Here is a 23,808-nt window from a genome sequence, read left to right on the forward strand (position 1 = left end):
ACTTTCTCCTTCTCTCCACAGGATTAATGGTGGCAGCACTTGGCTGTGTGAGGCAGGTAAACGTTCCAGCATGTGGGGTGAGAGTGGGCAAAGAAGGTGAGCCAGCAAGTTGCGGGCAGGCTGTCCAGCTGGTTCTCTGAGGAGAAGGGGAAGAGAATCGAGTAAGTTAAAAGCAGAGCTAAGCTCAAATGAACAGATGAGCATCAAAAGGCCTGAGCAGCTATACCACATGTCCAGGTCAAACGTGTGAAGAATACTGCGCTGATTGTAGATTACTGACAGGTGTTCCTGCCTGAAGTTTCTTGAGGCCATGATCACAACTGGAAGTGATTGGTTACCGGCCATTCACACCCACACTCACACAAAGAGAGTTTTCCACTGTTGTCAAGTGCTTGCTCATAGGGGGTCGTCTGATTGTTGGAGGTTTCTGTCTTTACCTTCCAATAGAATTGCCCTGATTCAGTGCTACATAAATAAAGTGATTTGAATTGAATGTCAACTTGCTAGCTAAACTACATTCTATTTGTGTAACTGAAAGAACTGAGGGATCATCTGGACCTGGAAAAAGCTAATGATGTGAGACTAAAGGGCCCATTATAGTTTGCTTCCAGCTTCACCTTCTTTTACTCATATACAAGCACTGATGTAAGATTTTTGTCTGATTCTCAACATCTAATATGTAGAAGAATGCCGCAGTGGGTTCCATTAACAGGTGGATGCTGTCTACAGACTGGTGGCTTTGACTAAAGCTGCTGCAGGACATTTGAGACTGGTTACGATGCAATCAGTGCTTTATATCAAAATTTTACTTTTTAATTTTCTATCCTGTCCTGTTTTTTTGTCCTGCCAAAATTATAGATATATAAATTTGGAAATTACCAAAATGCCTGCATCCATCTTTTATATGCCATCTTTGGCTTAAGGTGATTTCTACTCTAAATCTGATTCCAAGATAGCTTGTAAGGTTTTGCTATCTTTTTCACCCTCCTTGAATTGCCCTAGACAATTGGATTCTTTCAAAAACAAGATACAGTATATTTTCCATCCCTTGCAACAAAAACTGATCTAATCTCAGGAGCTTACTATGTAAAGATAAGACAGAAAGTAATTAATTTTTAAATCCTCCTCCTTGCTTTTGCCTGTGTTTGTGTGAAGTTATTTTATATGACTTTTGCAGGGTAGGCCATTACTTTCCTCAGGGACAAGCTGCCCTGCTGCACCAACGTCACAGTAGTCTCTCGCTGCAGGGATCTCAAAACTGCATTGTTTTTGTAAGTGTGCACATGTGTACTTACATGTGAGCACAAAGGCATAAAGAAACAGAACCAAGGAAGACAAAAAAAGGTGCAAATACCTCAAGTTAGAGCAATAACTTGAGATATAAAGAGCATCATAAGCACCATGCATTCTGGACTATTTAATGCAGCTTCATAATGTTTTACAAATAATTCTTTCACTGAGAGACATCTGTAGAACTCTGAAAAGTTACAGAAGTCTATTCTAAATATTCTGACGAGCATTTACAGATGGAAGGGTTACTGTGAAGAAGGCACTTTGTTCACTAAGCACTGATGGGTCTGCCAGCTCTGAAGCCTGGAATCCTGGGAGCTGTCTCTGTGATGTCCAGTCATTTAAAGATAGGTGGTTTCAAATGGCACTCAAGGGAAAATGCTGCAAAGAAAAATGTCAAAAGAATGAGAGCCACAAATCATATGACCATCAAGTCAGACTTTTTTTCCTGAGAAGTCTCTGCAGATGAGAATGTGACACTAAAAATGTGAATCTCAGAACAAGGAAAGTCCAACCATTCTTCCCATGCTACTTCCCTCTCATTGCTTCTTGCATCTTAATGATAGCTTATCCTCTTGTCCCTAAAGTCCTGAAATGCCTGAATTCAGATTCCCTCAAATAAAGAGGAAGCCTTAAAAGGAATTAACAAGTACAAATTGAAATGCTGAAACGCAGGTTGATACTTGTTGCATACTTACGCAGAGAGGGATTATTTAAACAGCATGCCGCAGGTGCCCACGCTTCTGTAGCTTTTGAAGGGTGAAATAACATACTTTCCTCTTACAGACTAAATGTTGAATTCATCAGCAATCAAATACACCTCCAGCCTTTCATTTCAACACGCTTGAGGGTTTGGCAGCTATAGCCTTATTTGGCCTGGAATGAAAAGTAGCTTGTGGTTTAAAAATGTTAATTAACAAGACTGAAATCACTTTGCGACATTCTGACTTTTGTCCATTTATGTTAGTGGGAGTTTTGAAAATATTTGGCATCTGCAGCTACAATGTAGCATGTAATATTGCACTGTGTACTCCAGATATGATCAAATATTAATGTTTTTGTCCCAGAGTTGTCTCATCCATGTATAGAATTTAAAAATCTTGCCTGACCTTTAAGCCCTCTGTACCCCATAGCGGCTGCGCCCAGCTGCTTTGCTTTTCCCCTTAAAGAGTGGTCGGTGTTTCTACTACTGTTTATGTAAAAAAAAACTTTTTTGAATAGACTATATTTCAATACAGTTGAATAATATGAGTACTTAGCAAGAAATCTGGAAATAAAACATGGATATGTGTATGTAAATATTTGATGGTATTCTACATTTTTAATCCAAAGTCACCTAAAAAACTCTGCTATCACTTCGTTCACTGTAGTAATTAGCAAAGTGACTTAAGATCAGATCTGCCCCAGAGTATTTCTGCTATATGTATAGACTTTCAGTCCACTGTTTACCTCAGCTGTTAATGCTGTATAATAAGCATCCATATCTATTAACTCTTGAGGACTGTAAAACTTTGACTCACTGGCTTGTATCAGAGTTCTATCACAGTAAAGCTTACCTCAGTATCGCTGTCATTGAGCAGAAGGGAGTTGTTGAGGATATACTGAACTTTTCTGTTGGTAAGTCCTGTTGTTAGCCTTTGTTAGCTGTGTTAGTGAAATTTATTTTCCTTTTTTTTGTGTGTGTCCCGTTTGGATCTTTAGCCATCAGAATTGTTGTCTTAAGGCCAAGAAAGATGCCAAGCGGATTTATTTTACCAAGTGGATCATCATGGCCTTGCCATATTGGTCCATTTGATTGACCTTTATTATAATTATGTATTTATTTTATTTTCAGTTGCTACAAACGGGACAGACATGACTGGGGGATAGGACAGGGAGAAAGAATGAAAGAAAGAGAGGGAGAGAAAGAAAACCAGAGGGGAGAAGAGACGGTGAGAAAGGGGGGAAGAAAGAAAAAAAAACAAACAAAACACCTGGATCACCTGTATGGAGAAAAAAAAACAGAAGAGAAAGCAAACAAAAAAAAGAGCAACATAATAAAAAAAACAGCACCATCACAATAAACTAGCTAGCAGTAGATAACAGTAGATACTAAATATTAAACGATATTGTGCAGCACGCAAGATAGACAGCGCACAATGTGCTTTGAGGCAGCAGCCAAGAAAGGTGTAGTCTGCGTCTGTGAACACCCGTGTGTACACCTGTGTGCATACCTGTGTGGATCAGCATGCTTGTATTCCAAAGGTTTCTCCATGTAACGATCTGCTAGGGAGTGTGGGGAGCCATAGCCCCGTCCCCCAGGGTATGAAGCAGGCATGGAGGAGATCCAGGCCCCAGATATCCAAAGGCCCCAGAGTACAAGGACCCGAGGAGGACCACCAAAAAGGGGGGAACCGTGCCACCCTCCTGGGAAGAGCTGAGTAGAGCCCCAAACAAGAGGTCACCCTGCAGCTACGGAGCAGAGGCCAGAGGGGGTTGAAGTGGCGTGCCCGCGGGCTCTGCCGGCAGCCAGCGGGCAGCCGGTACATACATGAGCGCCCAATAGACACCCAGGTTGAGTTCATTCTCTACCTTGCTATATCTCTCCCCCACCTGCAGAGTGAGCTCCTGTAGAGAGGAGACCACCTGCAAAGATATAACAACCTCCCCACCAGTTAGAGAGCCCCCCTAGTTGAAATTTATTTTCCTAATGACTAAGTGAATAACTTTCTGTCTGATTAAAAATTTGATTACCTTCACATCATTTAGAAAGGGTGATTTTTTTAGGACATTAAAGCCTAACGTTCGCTGGCATAATGTTAGCTTATAAACAGCTGTTGTTGTTTAGACACCTTGTTGTCAACTATCCAGAGATAAGAGAGTCTAATCTCCCTTTTGTTCTGTCTCTCTCCCCTCACCTCCCACCAGCTGCTTTAGATGGCTGCCCTTCCTTAGCCCAGTTCTCTCTGAGATTTTCTGATGATGAGTTTTTCCTTCCCCTTGTCACCAAGTGCTTGGGGTTGTAAGAATATTGGGGTTTTCTCTGTATTAATGTAGGGTCGCTATATTATAAAGTAAAATTAAATGGAATAGTAATTGTACCAATATCTGGAATAAATCAACATGTTTACGCACATTTTCATGTGTTAGAGCCTGGACACCAGGAGATTAGGCATGAGAATTCCCGTTTCTTTCAGAATACGCAAGAATCTGGAAAATTCTAACTCTATTGGTGTATAGAAGATTGCATAATAATGGATTTCTATTAAGCATGTCTTTAAGGCATGTTTCTATCCATAAAGAAGGATTCTGGTGTTGGATATAAGCCTAGTCGGAGGTTTACCATCAAATGGGCAAGGGGCGATCGTGGCTCAAGAGTTGGGTGGTCGCCTTGTAAAGCGCTTTGAGGTCCTTAGGGACTAGTAAAGCGCTATACAAGTACAGGCCATTTACCACTTACCATTAAAAATGTCTCTTATTTCTAACTTGCTACATATGGACACTTATGAAAAAGACCCTTAGCATTACCTTCACTTTTCATGGTGTAGTTGCACAACCTAAACCTAAACCGCAATCTTTACTTAATTAAGTTGGGCCCTGAAAAGCTTTTGGTTTTATTGCTAGGATGTTTTCAGCACCTAAGGTTTAATTTGGAGGCGAATGCATAAAGGTACAGTATTCGTGCACAAATATACTGATACTTTGTATAATATCTGTGCACTTACAACAGAGCTACAGTTCACAATAAACACAAAGGTAATGTGGACAGAACGCAGCCTACTGAAAATTCAAGCGCAGGCATTTTACAGTGGCAACAGGTCACATCAAAGGTTGCACAGCACAACTGACCATTTAGCTAAGAAAGGAAGCAAGGGAATTCTGACCAACTTAATAACCTGTCCCCATGGTATTTGTTGCTCTCTGTTGGGCATATGGCCCTCTTAATGCAATCTGGTGTTCCTGACTCCCTGGGAGGCTAAATTCATATGTAACTGCCTGACAGACTGCCCCTGTATGGCTTTACTTCCTGTTAGGCATCTGGTACTGCCTGGCAGCCACCTTCTAGAGCTTGGCTTGCTGAGAGGGCTTAACATGGCATTATTGCTGCCTAACAGACTGTAGTATCACTTTGTACCTAAGGCCTTTAAGGCATCAATTTAAAAAAAAAAAAAGGCAGCCCAGAAGCCAGATTCCATGCTCTAGAAGTCTTTGCCAAAAAAGCTTTGGCAGATTGTTTCTATAGTGCATGCCCTTCGTATTGTAGGTGTTGATGCCACAATGCCTCTTGGGAAAAATCTGTTTGTATTAAGTATTCAAGAACAGTTATTTTAAAGCCATCATTAAAAAATGAGTAACAGCAATTTTACTGGATAGCAACTATACTTTTTATTTCCCTTCAAATGTGGAGCGGTCTAAGGTTCATATAACAGCAGATGGAGGCGGGTTGAATAATAATATGCAAACTACCCAAAGCATCAAGCAGTTCCACCACCCACAATTTCCTTGACAAAATGCATGATTGAGAATGCTCAGTCTCTCTCAGACAGGGTGACCTATACAAGCACTGTTAGCAATCACACTGCCTTGGACTGCCCTTGATTAAAATTTTAATGAGGAGTACAGGTAGCTGTCCAGCTAATGGTACTCATCACTTATGATTGGCTAATTGGGGAAAGGATAGAACCAAATGTGGATAGAGAATAAGAAACTGTCAGCAAGACTGCTCAAGTAACCCCGTGGACAGCTTTTGCAGACCATATGAATGAATTGGCTCTGGCAGTGTTGTTACAATAACCAAAATTCAATAATAGATTGTATAAACATTTCAGATAGTTTCAAAGGCGTTCTGCCAGCCGGAATTCAACATCACTTCCCCGAAGGCGCACATGAACCAGCAGACTTGAAAGGAAGAGGATTTGGAATAGAAAAAGCTCCAGTCTGGCTCCTCAAGGTGGACTGCAGGCATCAGAGCAAATTTTTAAAGCAGTCACAAACTGGAAACATGGCAACAGCATCAAACAGTCCACCACGTCTTAAACCAAATCCCAATCCACCTGAGCCAATAGACAAAAGTGATGCCGGGAGGAAGAGAGTGGGACTTTCTTTCTCCCCATTTACAGAGCTGACAAAGATGGATGTCCAAACAGCATATCAAAACCCAAAGTTGCACTTCAGCTGTCAGAAGCAGTAGAATCACAGCTTGGTTCATGCTATTCTTCACTTGCTTCCTGCGGTATTGCACAGTGGTGTTCTGCAAAGTAGATTATTTCTTTTATTAAATCAGTTTGTTAGTGAAACCTTTCAAAGAAAAACTTTTAGACCTCGAGAATTTACAAGTTCATCTAAAGGGAGATTCTAGCCAACTCTCAAAAGAATCCCCCTTCATTTGGTGGCTTCCATCAAAGAAGGGGAACCTGAATGATTTAAATTAACCTAGGTTATATGGTTTAAGCAATGCATCAAATGGGATTATGTGGCACTCTTGAGATGGATTTGTGCGAACGTGTGTCTGCTTGAAAGAATATGGCACTCTCAGCAGCCAGATGTCTGCAGAGCAATCCCTCTGCACAATTACCTCCGGACATCTGGGACCTATAAACACAGTGAGCGAGCTCCAGCTCTCGTTTTCTTTAGTCCCGTATTGTCTCTTCATCATTGTCCTCGCTCCCAAGTCTGTTCCTTTCTCCCTCTTTGTGTAGCTTTGTCTTGTCTCATATTGTACAAACAGTCCTGTTTTCAGTTTCCTCTTCCTCTTTTTCCACCCCCCTCCTCCCCCCACCTAACCCCGTATGCATATATTCATTTCTCTATTCCATGCCTGAACACATGCATTTTTCTGTCTCCCTCCGTGTTCTACCACCCCTGCATCTGCACATACATATACAATTCTGCTGTTTTTCTCTCTCCCAGCTGGTAACCACCTTGTCGCCTCCCTGTCATCATCTTTTTCTGTCACTCCTTCTGACTCTTGTCAAAATATCATCCCTTCCCAAAGCACTGACAGCAGAAGAACCTATTTGCTATTCAAATAAGGTCTCACCTGGTGCACGTATGGAGAGTCTGCTGCATAAATCATCATGCAAATTGTTGTGTACAGTGTGAACTGTGTTCCATAAGCATGTAATCCATTATTTGTTACTTTCGTAACATGTGTAAGATGAAGAGAAGGCCATTTGGGACTGACTAGCAGTTAGCAGCAAAGACACAAGGTCATACATTAATTCTTTGTTAAGAGCACACAACAGCACTGAAGGAGTCACAAATCTACGCATAATTTGCAAGTGACAATCATCTGTGAAATGGGAAGTTGGAACCATTTGTCATCAGCGAGTGGCTGCATAAATCCCGCCCCCCCAGAGAAAAGAACACGAAAAAAGGAAAAGTAAAACAAAAAAAACCCAAAAGGCCCAAGGGCTGCAGTCATAACACCAAATATTTGTAACCCGGCACCTTCCTGAGAAGTTTTTGTGACATTTATTGAACAAAAATACAATATTCCCTAACAATAAACTTTATTAGGTACACCTGTTCAACTGCTTGTTAACACAGATTTTTAGTCAACAAAAAACACGGCAGCAACTCAATGCATTTAGACTTGTACACATGGTTAAGGTGATCTGCTGAAGCTCAAAGCGAACATAATGGAGGAAATTTCTACTATCAGGTTGCAGCAGAAAAATATCATTGAAATTGTGGAAGAGGTAAAGCTCCTCCGCATCCAAAATGCCGAAAAAGATAAAAAGATTGCATACGTGGAAAGTAAGGTCGCTGACCTGGAACAATACTCCAGGATAAACGACGTCATCATCACTGGGCTCCATATTAAACCCCGGTCATACGCTCAGGCGGTGACCGCTGACAGCAATGAGGAACCTGGAGAGCTTGACATTAGCTCCACGGAACAACAGGTGGCTGCTTTCCTGCGGTCCAAAGGGATTGCCCTGGACTGTAACTCTGTCGAAGCATGCCACCCTCTTCCCAGGAGGAACGGCAACATTGGTGTTCATCTGAACAATAGACTGGACTGGACTCATAACTCAGACGCCCTCTACAGGAAAGGGCAGAGCAGGCTGTACCTGCTGCGGAGACTCAGGTCGTTTGGAGTGGAGGGCCCACTCCTGAAGAAATTCTATGACTCTGTTGTGGCTTCTGCTATCTTTTATGGTGTGGTCTGCTGGGGCGGCAGCATCTCTGCTGGGGACAGGAAGAGACTGAACAGGGTGATCCGAAGGGCCAGCTCTGTTCTAGGATGCCCTCTGGACCCAGTGGAGGTGGTGAGTGACAGGAGAACGGCGGCTAAGCTGTCATCCCTGATGGACAACATCTCCCACCCCATGCAGCAGACTGTGACAGCACTGAGCAGCTCCTTCAGTGGGAGACTGCGGCACCCACGGTGTGGGACGGAGAGATTTCGCAGGTCTTTCCTCCCCACTGCTGTCAGACTCCATAATAAAGACTTTAACTGATCAAGCACACACATCCATACATATGCAATAATACTAAGTGCAATAATCCTTTCTGTCATCGTTGTATTTTTACTCAGTTGTATATAGTATTTGTATTCTATTTTTATCTTATTGTATATTTATTTTATTTTATTCTACTGTATATAGTATTTTATTTTATTCTATTCTGTACAGTTGTGTACTGTATTTATTCTTATTGTATTCTAATTTTTGCCTCATAACTTTTGCACTGTCCACTTCCTGCTGTGACAAAACAAATTTCCCACGTGTGGGACTAATAAAGGTTATCTTATCTTATCTTATCTTATCTTAACATACCGGCTATTATATTAAGGTTTGTAAATCGAAAGCACAAGATTACGCTGCTGAAACAAGGAAGAAAATTAAAAGGATCTAATGTCTTTATCAATGAACATCTAACCAAACACAACGCTGAAATAGCCAAAAAAGCGCGACACCTTAAGAAGCTGGGAAAAATCCAAAGCACTTGGACGACGAACTGCAAAATATTCATTAAACTAAACGGATCACCAGAGGAAGCCAAAGTTCTGACCATTAAAAATATGGCGGATCTCGAAAAATATCAGTGAGCAACACTATCTGGACGGCAAACAAGGTAACAGACAACCACACACTCACTTATGACACACACTGGAAGGAAGAACTCAGATACATCTGGAAGAATCAGCTGCATCAGTCAGACAGTTGCAGAATATGATCAATTGGAACTGAAAACATTTAACTATATGGATCACAATACACATGACTTGGAATATGAAATAGATCCAGACAACAACTTTTTCTCATCTAACACTAACAATTGCTGCTACTATACAAATAAAGACTACAATCAGAGGATTAAAACTGAGAATAAATGATCAATTATCCACTTTAACTGTAGAAGTCTCTATGCTAATTTTAGTCATATCAAAGAATATCTTAACCAGTTTTCACATCCATTTAGTGTCATTGCCTTATCAGAAACTTGGATCAATATGGAAAAAGGAACAGACTTTGAACTGGAGGGTTATGAATTCACATTTATAACTAGGCGAAACAAAGGAGGAGGAGGAGTGGCCTTGTATGTGGACAAATCCTTGAAATTTAATGTGGTGGAAAAGATGACGATGGTGATTGATAATGTACTAGAATGTATTACAGTTGAAATTTGTAAAGAAAAAAGTAAAAATGTAATCATTAGCTGTATATACAGAGCTCCAGGTAGTAGTATTGAGACATTTAAAGACTGGATAGAAGAAACATTTATTGAAATAGCTCGCAAAAAAGTTTTCATTTGTGGAGACTTCAATATTGATTTGCTAAACCCAAATAAACATAAAACCACTGAGGAATTTATAAACACAATGCACTGTATGAACCTATTCCCTAAAATTACTAGACCTACCAGGATTACATCACATTGTGCAACTCTCATAGACAACATTTTTACAAATGACATTGAAAATAAGACTGTAAGTGGACTCCTGATTAACGACATAAGTGACCATCTTCCAATTTTTACAATCTATGATAGGAATTACAAGATCAATAAAATGGACAGTAAAAAAAGAGTACAGACGAGTAAGAACAGAAGAAAGAATGAATGCATTTAAAAAAGATTTATTGAAGGAAAACTGGGGTGAAGTATATCAGGAACAGGACGTTAATAGTGCTTATAATAAATTCCTTAGAATATTTACATTACTGTACAATACCAACTGTCCAATAAAGCAATATAGTAGGAAACAGAAATATATGGACTGTCCATGGATAACAAAAGGTCTGCAAAATGCATGTATAAAGAAAAATGCTCTATACAGAGAGTTCTTAAGAACGAGAACTAAAGATGCTGAAATCAGATACAAAAGATATAAAAATAGGTTAACTAATATACTTAGATTTAGTAAAAAGGAATACTATAAGAAGCAATTAGATATAAATAGAAATAATAATAAAAGATTATGGGAAATCCTGAACAGTGTTATAAAATGTGGGACTGGACAAAAGAACTATCCCAAGTATTTCATTTGTAATGACCATGAAGACTACAATATGGATGTTCTGGCAAATAGTCTCAATGAATTCTTTGTAACTGCTGGACCAAATTTAGCAAGAACAATCACTCATCCTGGGAAAGCACAGGAAAAAACCGATACACTGATTGACAGAAATCCATATTCTATGTTTCTCACAGCCGTTGATGAAAATGAAGTTCTTGAAATTGTCAAAAAATGTAAAAATCACAAATCTTTGGATTGTAATGATATTGATATGATAGTGGTTAAAAGAGTCATTGAGGCTATTATAAAACCATTTACATACATCTGTAATTTATCATTTCAAACTGGTCGATTTCCAGACAGAATGAAAATAGCAAAAGTTATACCTCTATACAAATCTGGAAACAAACACCATTTCACAAACTACAGGCCTGTCTCTTTACTACCTCAATTCTCAAAAGTTCTTGAAAAACTGTTTAAAAACAGACTGGAAAAATTTATAGATAAACATAAACTACTCACTGAGAGTCAGTACGGATTCAGATCAAGCAGATCAACATCATCGGCACTATTAGATTCAATAGAATACATCACAAATTCCATAGACAAAAAGCAATATGTGGCTGGGTTATTCATAGACTTGACAAAGGCATTTGACACTATAGATCATGATATATTAATAAGAAAACTGGAACGTTATGGTGTCAGAGGGGTAGTTTTAGATTGGGTCCGGAGTTATTTAAGTGACAGAAAGCAGTTTGTGAAAATAAATGGTGGTTGCTCCTTATGTATGGACATTGCTTGTGGTGTATCCCAAGGGTCAGTTTTGGGTCCAAAATTCTTCAACTTGTACATTAACGACATCTGTAAAGTGTCCAAAGTATTAAAAATGGTTCTCTTTGCTGACGATACAAACATTTTTTGCTCTGGTGATGATCTGCAGAATTTATTGGAGGATATGACTAATGAAATAAGTAAAGTGAAGTTCTGGCTTGGTAAAAACAAATTATCATTAAATTTGAATAAATCTAAACTGATGTTATTTGGAAATAGTAGTTTAAATACGAATGCAAAGATTCAAATAAATGGTGTTGATATTGAAAGAGTCAGTGAAAATAAATTTCTGGGGGTAATAATAGATGAAAAACTTAACTGGAGAGCTCACGTAAGATATATTCATTCCAAAGTATCACGAAGCATTGCAGTACTAAACAAGGCAAAACAGGTATTCGACAGAACATCACTTCATATTCTCTACTGTTCACTGGTTTCACCATATTTAATAATAATAATAATAATAATGGATACTTTATTGATCCCCATGGGGAAATTACTTGTTTTTCTCTGCATTTGACCCATTCACTCAGTGAAGCAGTGGGCAGCCCACTAAGCAGGCGCCCGGGGAGCAGTGTGTAGGGACGGTACCTTGCTCAGGGGTACCTCAGGGTAGCCGTTAAGTGGATTCGAACCGCCGACCTTCCGATCATGGGGCGACCACTTTACCTACTGAGCTATCCCTGCCCCAAGCTAGTGTGCAGAGGTCTGGGGCAATAACTATAAAACCACATTACATTCACTTTTTACTCTTCAAAAAAAAAAGCAATTCGAATCATCCACAATGCAGGTTATAGGGAACATACAAACTCACTATTTTTGCAGTCTGAAATATTGAAAATTGACGATATAGTGAAATTCCAAACAGCACAAATTCTATTCAAAGCAAAAAATAAAGAACTGCCAGGTAATATTCAGAGTATGTTTTTTTTGAAAGAAGGAAGTTATAATTTAAGGGGTTTTTGTAACTTCAAAACAATGAAGGTACGTACTACAAGAAAAGGCTTTTGTGTTTCTGTTCATGGAGTGAAACTATGGAACAAACTGAATATGGAATTAAAGCAATGTCCAAACATAAAACTGTTCAAAAAGAGTTATAAAAATATGATCTTCTCGATCTATAACGAAAAGGAAAATATTTAAATTAAGTGAACATCTCTATTTAAAAACAAACAAACAAAAAATTCATGATGTGATATTATAGTATATAGTATATCAGAAATCTGTTCACTATTTTTATTACAAATTATATCAGTAAGGAAGCTGACTAAATATTCACTGATAATTTATGGCAAAGGGGTGGGATTAAATAAGTGTATACTTCTTCCCACTCCCTTTCAACATGTAAATTAATCAGAATGTTTTTTTGTATGTAATTTGTATAGTATTTTTTTTCTCTTATTTCTTTTCTAAATGTACTTGTATATTGTTCACATGTTGAAATAAATTACCAATCAATCAAAACATCAGAATGGGGGAGAAAATTGATTCGAATGGCTTTGAATGTGGTTGTTGGTGCTAGATGAGATGGTTGAGTATTTCAAAACTAATGATCTGCTGGGATTTTCTGGCACAACCATCTCTACAGTTTACAGAGGATGGTCTGTAAAAAGAGAAAAACATCCAGTGAGCATTAGTTCTCTTGGAGTAAATGCTCTGCTGATGTCATAGGTCAGAGGTGAACAGCCAGACTACTTCAGCCTGATAAGAAAGCAACAGTAACTCAAATTATTACTTGTTACATTTAGCATAACATGTCAAACCTTGAAGCAGCAGCAGAAGACAATGCACTGGCAACTCCTGTCAGCTCAAAACAAACTTGGCCTACAGTTTACACAAGCTCACCAAATTTGGACAATAAAAGATTGACTCTACTGTTGCAGAAGAACTTGAGACTCATAAGACTAGGCAATGTTTCCAGAGTTTGGTGTAAACATGAAACCATGAATCCATCAGTGGTACAGGTTATTGCTGTTGGTGGAATGGTGTAGGTGTTTTCTTGGCACACTTTGGCACCCTTAGAAACATCTGAGCATTGTTTGAATGCCACAGCCTACCTGACTATTGTTGCTGACTATGTCCATCCCTTTACGGTCACAAGGCACCCAAATTCTGTTGAATACTTCCAGCAGGAAAATGCAACATGTCACAATGGTCAGATCATTTCAATCTGTAGTTCACTGCACTCAAATGACCTCTATAGCAGAGCACCTTTGGTAGGTGGTTGAACAGTGGAGTAACTTCACAGATGTGTAGCAACTGTGGGATGCTATTATGTAAATATGGACCAAAATCTCTGAGGGCAGCATAGTTGTCATGAAGCATGAAACTGGCGCTAGATACAAAAACAGTTTTTCAGATAAAGCTGTAAAAACATTCATTTCTACTGTTACATGGAGTCTGTGGGAGCTGACTTAGTTTATTTAAACAGACACTAGCGGGCCACGGATTTACTGCAGTTTTTGGCACTTTGATGTTGATTTTTTTAACCCCTAAGGTTGTTGGTATAATGTTTACTGTGGAGAAGAACTACAGCCAGGATGCACAAACAGTCTAGTGTTCATGTTTTTTACGCGCCTCAAGAGTCTGCCACCATTCGCAATCTATGCAGCATTTGTTTGTCGGATAATTTTACCCTTCATCTCATAACGTTCCCAGGGAAACATTCAGCCAAGGCAACAGCGTTTCTTGCCTCTCTTCCTTACAGCAATGCATCTATAACCGGATTTAACAGCAGTTTTTTAGAGTCAAAATATACATAGTGTAAACACTTATTAATCACACACTGCTACAGTAGTGCCCAACTCTTATGGTTGACTCACACAAACAGAACTTTAAGTCAAAAAGCTGTTGCCCTTTAAAGAGTAAAATAAACACTTTTGTAAAAGCAAATTTATTATACTTGACTTAATATTCCTACTTGGGATTTATTATTGGTAAGTGGGGTACAGTAATTGCCTCTCCACTACTCTAAACATTAATTTGAGCAAAACAAGGGCAAGGGAACATTTTGTCCAGCATGAGAAACAAATCACTCCGATTATGTCTAAACGAAATACAATCTTAGCCTCCGGAACTGGAGTTTAACCAGAAAGACTAGCGTAATTTTGTTAGTTTTAGTATTATCTAGCAGTCACGCAAGAAAAGCAGCATAATGAGATAAAAACATGCGCGCGGGGGACAGTGTTGAATCCAAATGGGCTTTATTTGAAACGCCTAAAATGTGAGAGGGAGGCTCAAAGTGAGCATGTCCTGTTTGTGCCCCAGCTGAGGAAAAGGATAAATAATTTCTTCGTAGCAGGAGGCTACAGCGTCTTGTGATGATTATTCGAGCCAGAGGAGTAAACGAGGCCTCGCTAAAGTTTACCATGGCCCAGATAGCTCAGGTAGGCTGTCACGGCAATCTAAATATGACCAGCGAGGAAAAAGTCAGCATGAGGTAAGTGTTTTTGTACAGAGCATAAACAGTGGTGTACAGAAGGCTGATTTGGGGGTGGGGGGCACTGAAGGTGGGTGGCTGCATGTGATTGGAACAATTGTTCTCCTTTGGCAATATATGAGAGAATTAGACATGCTTGCTTTCAGTCTTTTTATTATTGACTGCTTTTTAATGCAAATATTCCCATTTTAGAAAGCTTCTAGTTTCTGAAAGTTGGTGTGTTTAGCATGTGGCTAACAAAAATCCCAACCTTAACCCTAAGTTGGTTGCCAGTGACCTTGTAGATGTTAAACATAACCCCCAATTGAAAGATCTCTCTAGTTTAAGGGGAGTTGACCCTATTTTTTTAACTTGTGGCTGACCTTTTCCCTTTTGAGTCAACCGGCATGTTTTATGGTGAGAATTTATCTTCTTACATACTTCTCCTTGCTTTCACTGTTTATGTTCACAGCTCGCTTGCCATGGGATATATTGAGGTGTAAAGGGCATCCAAAGACCAAAAGACGACGAATAAAGTCATAACACGAGTGAGAGAAATGTCAAAAGAAAAAAGATTTGGCACAAGTCAATGAGTCTCTTCATTTTCAGTAAAACATAAAAGGCCACTTTGTCTCCAACAGCACTCTGCTGTTTCCCTCTCAATATTATTGACCTCGCTTCTCCCTAATGGCTTTCTGAATATAGGACAAGGCTTTTCATTTATTCTCGGTTGCCGTTGGAAGTCCTTGAATTACTTGTCCCTGTCATCTGCCGTTTCAGGTGCGGCTGTTGACCTTGTAAAAACAACTTGAGCAAGGCTCTTAGTACAAGCAGATTCCCACTCTGGGTCCTCTTGTCACAAAGCTGTTTGCATGGACACTAATCCAGGATCACTGGCAGGGTTACAGCAAGAAACCTCGAGTGAACCAGGTAGGCGAAGACGAACAAACTCAGCTTCTTATCTGTGCTGGCCAGACCAAGATTTCCAAAGAGGCAAATAGCCTTACAGGTTCTTGCAATTGCTTTTGTCTGGGTTAATTTGGCAGAATCCACTGTTACTCTGGTAACAGCAACTGCGGTTTGAGTACTTCAGTAAACATTTCTTGAATCCATTTAGTTAAACTGTTGTTTCACCAAACAATCAGTCAAAAGTTATTGCTCATTTTTGCTACACACAGATTTTCCACACAAACTGTGGTATCCAGCGACATTTCATGTGGCCGTTTCACCAGCTTGTCTTCATTCCTAGAGAGTCAAATACTGACGTTTTGTCAAAACCACTGGCATCTCATAGATGTGCATAATCCAATGCATCATGGCACTGATGTCATTGTGAGGTGGGTCTCAGTCCCAACTGGTCTAACCTGGATGCTTATAAATCACTCCTCACTCACACTGGATGAGTGTCATCGTTTGAAAAGCCTTCAACTGATCCAAACTGCTGCATTCTTCTCTTCAATGACTTCCTGTTAAAACTAGTATCGAAATCATTCTCATCACATACAAGGTCTTGAATAATCAAGCCCTAGTTTATCTGATCGCTCTCAGACTTCTGGCTTACTTTAGAACCTAGGATATTTAAAAGGGGAACTGGAGGAACCAGGTTCCAGTTTGGATACGGGACACAGACACCATCTCTACTTTTAAGATTAGGTTTAAAACTTTCCTTTTTGATAAAGTAGATAGTTAGGGCTTGATCAGGTAACCCTGGATCCTCCCTTAGTGCATCATGGGAAGCCCCCAGCAGACTAGGCCTATTCCACTTTGAGTGTTTCTTTTTCACTCATCTCTTTTCGCTGTTTATGTGTTTAGAAACCTCTCTGAATTTAGTCATTAGTAATTATTAATTTCTCCTCTGCTCTCCCTCCCCTCACCCCCAACTGGTCTCAACAGATGTCTGAGCCTGGGTGTGCCAGAGATTTCTGTTAAAAGGAAGTTTTTCTTTCCCACTGTTGCCAAGTTTATTGGGGTTTTCTCTTTATTATTCTCTCTATTATTTTCTGATTATCTGATTTATATCTGATATATTTCTTAAAAAAGAGGCAATTTCTGTTAATATTCAATCCTCAAAACACATGTTGAACACATCTTTTCAACGCCACCAACACCTGATAGAACAACAGTGTTCGGTGCCCAAGAATTTGTTTGTTTCCTTTACTGTAAGAGCCACCAAGAAATGCTCAGTTTGCACTTTAAAGTGTTTATAGAAGATCAAAACAGCTGCAACATACTCTTGTGATCAGCAAGATTGCATAGCAAGCCATATCCAGAGACTATCACACAGACATACAGTGGGGCAAAAAAGTATTTAGTCAGCCACCGATTGTGCAAGTTCCCCCACTTAAAATGATGACAGAGGTCAGTAATTTGCACCAGAGGTACACTTCAACTGTGAGAGACAGAATGTGAAAAAAAAATCCATGAATGCACATGGTAGGATTTGTAAAGAATTTATTCGTAAATTAGGGTGGAAAATAAGTATTTGGTCACCTCAAACAAGGAAAATCTCTGGCTCTCACAGACCTGTAACGTCTTCTGTAAGAAGCTTTTCTGTCCCCCACTCGTTACCTGTATGAATGGCACCTGTTTGAACTCATCATCTGTATAAAAGACACCTGTCCACAGCCTCAAACAGTCAGACTCCAAACTCCGCCATGGCCAAGACCAAAGAGCTTTCGAAGGACACCAGGAAAAGTATTGTAGACCTGCACCAGACTGGGAAGAGTGAATCTACAATAGGCAAGCAGCTTGGTGTGAAAAAATCAACTGTGGGAGCAATCATCAGAAAATGGAAGACATACAAGACCACTGATAATCTCCCTCGATCTGGGGCTCCACGCAAGATCTCATCCCGTGGGGTCAAAATGATCATGAGAATGGTGAGCAAAGATCCCAGAACCACACGGGGGGACCTGGTGAATGACCTGCAGAGAGCTGGGACCGAAGTAACAAAGGTCACCATCAGTAACACACTACAACGGCAGGGAATCAAATCCCGCAGTGCCAGACGTGTTCCGCTGCTGAAGCCAGTGCATGTCCAGGCCCGTCTGAAGTTTGCCAGAGAGCACATGGATGATACAGCAGAGGATTGGGAGAATGTCATGTGGTCAGATGAAACCAAAGTAGAACTTTTTGGTATAAACTCAACTCGTCGTGTTTGGAGGAAGAAGAATACTGAGTTGCATCCCAAGAACACCATACCTACTGTGAAGCATGGGGGTGGAAACATCATGCTATGGGGCTGTTTTTCTGCCAAGGGGACAGGACGACTGATCCGTGTTAAGGACAGAATGAATGGGGCCATGTATCGTGAGATTTTGAGCCAAAACCTCCTTCCATCAGTGAGAACTTTGAAGATGAAACGAGGCTGGGTCTTCCAACATGACAATGATCTAAAACACACCGCCCGGGCAACAAAGGAGTGGCTCCGTAAGAAGCATTTGAAAGTCCTGGAGTGGCCTAGCCAGTCTCCAGACCTCAACCCCATAGAAAATCTGTGGCGGGAGTTGAAAGTCCGTGTTGCTCGGCGACAGCCCCAAAACATCACTGCTCTCGAGAAGATCTGCATGGAGGAATGGGCCAAAATACCAGCTACTGTGTGTCCAAACCTGGTAAAGACCTATAGTAAACGTTTGACCTCTGTTATTGCCAACAAAGGTTATGTTACAAAGTATTGAGTTGTATTTTTGTTATTGACCAAATACTTATTTTCCACCCTGATTTACGAATAAATTCTTTACAAATCCTACCATGTGGATTCATGGATTTTTTTTTCACATTCTGTCTCACAGTTGAAGTGTACCTCTGGTGCAAATTACTGAACTCTGTCATCATTTTAAGTGGGGGAACTTGCACAATCGGTGGCTGACTAAATACTTTTTTGCCCCACTGTAGATGCCTGATAGTTATTCATCCATTTTCTTAAACACTTGTCTAATCCAAATCAAATCAAATCAAATCACTTTTTATTGTCACATCACATGTGCAGGCACACTGGCACAGCACATGCGAGTGAAATTCTTGTGTGCGAGCCCCACAAGCAACAGAGATGTGCAAACACAACAACACAAACGAGCAAAATACAAGAATGGCCAACCTGAAACTAATAAATCTATGTACAATATATAATAGTGTATGCATTTCTGGATGTGTATACTAAATATTTTCCTACGTGTGTGTGTGTGTGTGTGTGTGTGTGTGTGTGTGTGTGTGTGTGTGTGTGTGTGTGTGTGTGTATACACATTTTTACAAATTAAATAGTAAAAAAATAAAATAAAGTAATAATAATAATAATAATAATAATAATAATAATAAAATATATAAAATATACAGAGTTGAATATGTGCAAAACAAGTGGCATTTATATACAGTGTGGAGTGCATAATGTTGAAGTTCCAGTAGTGAAGCTGAGGTGTCTATGACGTGTTCAGCAGTCTGATGGCCTGATGGAAAAAGCTGTCTCTCAGTCTGCTGGTACGGGACCGGATGCTGCAGAACCTCCTTCCTGATGGAAGCAGTCTGAACAGTTTATGGCTTGGGTGACTGGAGTCCTTGATGATCCTCCCCGCTTTCCTCAGGCACCGCTTCCTGTAGATGTCTTGGAGGGAGGGAAGCTCACCTCCAATTATCCGTTCAGAGCACCGCACTACTCGCTGGAGAGCTTTGCAGTTGTAGGCGGTGCTGTTGCCATACCAGGTGGTGATGCATCCAGTGAGGATGCTCTCAATGGCACAGTGATAGAAGGTCCTGAGGATGCGGGGGCTCATGCCGAATCTTTTCAGTCTCCTGAGAAAGAAGAGGCGCTGCTGCGCCTTCTTCACTGTTTTGTTTGTGTGTACTGACCACGTAAGATCCTCAGCCAGGTGTACGCCAAGGAACCGGAAGCTGCTCACTCTCTCCACAGCAGCGCCATTGATGGTGATGGGGGTGTGTACTTCTCTGCACCTCCGGAAGTCCACTAACAACTCCTTTGTCTTTGCGACGTTGAGGGTGAGATGGTTGTCTTGACACCAGTGGGTCAGGGTGCTGACCTCCTCCCTGTAAGCCGTCTCATCACCGTTGGTGATAAGACCCACCACTGTAGTGTCGTCCGCAAACTTCACAATGATGTTGGAGCTGTTAGTGGCTGTGCAGTCGTAGGTGTAGAGTGAGTACAGGAGAGGGCTCAGTACACACCCCTGTGGAGCACCAGTGTTCAGTGTGATGGGGGATGAGGTGATGCTGCCCAGTCTGACCACCTGGCGTCTGTCAGACAGGAAGCTAAGGATCCAGCTGCAGAGGGAGCTGCTCAGTCCTAGATCCTGCAGTTTCCTGTCCAGCTTCGAGGGAACGATGGTATTGAATGCTGAGCTGTAATCTACAAACAGCATCCTCACATACGTGTCTCTCTTCTCCAGGTGTGACAGGGCAGTATGTAGTGTCAGGGCTATGGCATCATCAGTGGACCTGTTGTGGCGGTATGCAAACTGTAGAGGGTCCAGTGAGTCGGGTAGTGCAGAGCAGATGAAGTCCCTGACCAGCTTCTCGAAGCATTTGCTTACGATGGGGGTCAGGGCTACAGGTCGCCAGTCGTTCAATGAGGAGATGGTGGAGGATTTGGGTACAGGGACGATGGTGGCCATTTTGAAGCAGGCTGGGACTACAGACAGAGAGAGGGAAAGGTTGAAGATGTGCGTGAACACTCCAGCCAGCTGAGCCGCGCATGACCTGAGGACGCGGCCGGGAATCCCGTCCGGACCAGTAGCTTGTGATCCAGGGTCACAGGGAGGCTGGAGCTTATTCCAGCTGTCAGTTTGTTAAGAAGCAAGAGGTGGGGTACATTCTGGACAGGCTGACAATCTATCACAATGCTAACAGATAGAGACATGGGAAATATACACAGAAGGTTTGATTGTGAGTGTGAATGGTTGTCTGTCTTTCCTGTATGGGTTGTCCCCAGTTACTCTGGCTTCCTTCCACAGCCCAACGACATGCCTGATAGGTCAACTGGTGATGCTAAATAACTTGTTAATCAGTCCTAAGTAATTTACAAATACAAAATTATAGATTTTTTGCTTTTCCCAACTGGTTTTCCATACAATGAACCCTTACATCAGGCAAGAAATCACCAGCAATGCAAAACACTGTTGAGATGTTCAGTTCATGAATCACATTTTTCAAGGTGAGGCCTACTCAATAGCCAGTGGGCCAGTCGACTGCACTCACTTAAGGCACCTCAGCTTGCAATGATGCAGTTTTAAAAGGGTGAGTAAAGAGTCTGAGGACCGACTCGCTTTTGGAACCAGCCTCCAGCTTTAAGAGCAGCAGCGCACAAGAACGCCACAAGCCAATGTTGGCTTTGCAATAGCCAGACAAAGTATTATAAAATAAAAAGCATTAATCCAGCACAATAGGCAAACAGAATCCAGAGCAGGAAAGGCAAAAACTGTTATATAGAGAGGGTATTACAAAGTGTCAGTACACTGAATTGAATTTCAATTTATTTTGTTAATCACTGCACGGAAAAATGCACTGAACTGCACTAAACATCTGGCATTTCAAACTTTGAAAAAGAAAATGCAGTTTTACTTGGTATTTCCAGTTCACATAGATTACATGTTGACTCCTCTGAGTCATAGTTGCATTTTTCTGATTTAAATAATGATTCCAGCACAATGCAATGATGTACTCCCACATGCAGGGTTTCTATAACAAATTCAACATTTGGCACACAGCCTATAGCCGCCCCACTTTCTTATAAATATTTCAGCGATTGTTTCCTCGCTGAATTTGCACTCTTTGGAATTCATCCGATACAGTCAGTCACATTGCAACTTCAAACAGTTAATCGTTGGCAAGAGGCCACAGTGATGAACTTCAGTTCATGTCTTGGCTCTTGACAAGCCGATTGCTTTGACTTAAAAGTGTGGGGGGGCTTGATGGGTATTGGAGGGACGACCACAGGGACACGTCTCCTTGCTGAAACGGGAGAGTGAGGCTGTCAAGGTGTGACATATGAGCTAATGACCCTTGACCTCGGCTGTGCATTCAACTGGGAGGTTGTGTGTGTGTGTGTGTGTGTAAATATAAAAGCTCCTCACAAACAGCTTTGGATGCAGTGGAAAAGACAAGGAAGTGGGTTGCGTCGAGTTTCACTTAAACAAATTGAGAAATTCTGCTTTTAACATCCTTTAAAAGTGCTCCGCTGAAGCTCCATCTCCATCCCGTGTTTCTGATGTGTGATCCTTTTCTTCAGATAATCCTGCAGGGCAGTGAAGATTTGCAGCACTAAGAAGACAATTGTTTGTGAAATACTTTGCCATAATCCTATGACCCATTTTTTGGTCTCGTTGAATTCCTTTATATGGCTTTATCACAAGCTGCTCGAGAATACATTTCCATCGTTTAATGTAAATGCAAACCCCAGGTTCTTTTTTATTATTATTATTATTAATTTTTTTTTATCAAGAAGCGATTCCTCTGTAGCCACTCAGCATAAAGATGAGTCGCCTGGTGGGTGAGCAAAGCACGAAGCAGACCTAACCCTGTTTATTTTAACAAATGTAAATGCAGGCATCCTATTGATGCCAGGGATTCTTTACTGAGTTCATTTCAGGTCTTCATAAATAATAAAGGAATGATTATGATTATATTGCTGGTGGTGTGTACAGATTGGATTACCGCAAGATGTTTCCCGTGGGAAGGATGGTGTTTGTCAGGTGTTGGCCTGCAGACTTTTCTGACGTGACACATGTGACATCTTAGGGTTGAGTTTCAAAATAACTAGCTTTCCTTCATTTCAGAAGGAAATTACAAGGAACTTAACATCGCCCAAGTTTCTAATTTTTCCACAGGGTTTAAGTCTAATGGCACTTAACCGGATAAGAGAAAAGAAAAAAATGGTTGTTTAGTTTGACTCACTAAGTTTATACTCCACCATTGACTTTATTTCCTCCCCAAGAGCTTAGAAGTATACAATTTAAACTAGCAGAAAATAAAAAATGAGACATTTTGGAGAAAAGCACAAAAAAGCACATTAAGGATTTCACTATCGCTGAGATCTAAGATAGAAAGATAGAAAACAGGTCACTGGCAAACAATGAACTTCCTAGTCATGTAAACCTCTTCCACTTGAAACCATTTGTCACGTTTCAGGAAAAAACACCAAATCAGTTTAGTCTTTGCTCATTCACTGTTTATGAGGCCATGCACGGAAAAAAGGAGAGCTGATAAACACCTGTTTTTTGTTGCTACATTTAACCTACACATTTTAATGTAGGCTAAACCACTGAACCTGTGTGATGTAATTTTGCAAGACATCCATTAAGGTACGAGTGTACCTGTTAAAAAAAACCCACAAAAACACAACTTTTATTGCATCTTATTGCCCCCTAAACTCATTTTAAGCATGTTGCGATCCCTCCACCCTGGGATATTGCTGTTTAAACAGTCATTTCCTTCACTTTCACATTGGCAAATGTGATATTTTTGTAACAGCCTTCCAGTCTAGTGAGGTCTGCTTTAAAAAGCAGAGGAAATGTCGTGATTATTTAGTGAGAACCAGTGTTGCTTTCATGTCAGGTCCAGCTGTGTCAGCACTACAGATTCAGCTTGGTTTTATTTATGTAGCAACAGTTCAATGCAACGGCCTCCATTTATACTGTACAAAACAAAACCAACCACGTAACCTCCTTCCTAAACACTACATGGTAACGTGCACCAAAAATCATTGCTTTGGTCCCTAGCAGATTGCTATGGTCGCTTATATTTTGCAAAGAAGACTAACTTGCCACTGGTCACTAACCAGTCTTTATACCTCTGCCACTCAGGCTTTAAATAAAAT

At 40.6% G+C, this 23,808-nt stretch overlaps 1 long non-coding RNA gene across 1 annotated transcript in view; it reads left to right on the forward strand.

Moving 5' to 3' along the window:
* Positions 1 to 23,808, forward strand: part of LOC308394275 — a 37,146-nt gene that overhangs the window by 7,847 nt on the left and 5,491 nt on the right. The window contains exon 2 of the long non-coding RNA XR_013971154.1: positions 22 to 161. This is a non-coding gene — a long non-coding RNA (uncharacterized lncRNA). The remainder of the gene's footprint in view (positions 1 to 21; positions 162 to 23,808) is intronic.

Source organism: Rhamphochromis sp. 'chilingali' (genome assembly GCF_963969265.1).
Source record: "Rhamphochromis sp. 'chilingali' genome assembly, chromosome: 3".
NCBI lineage: Eukaryota > Metazoa > Chordata > Actinopteri > Cichliformes > Cichlidae > Rhamphochromis > Rhamphochromis sp. 'chilingali'.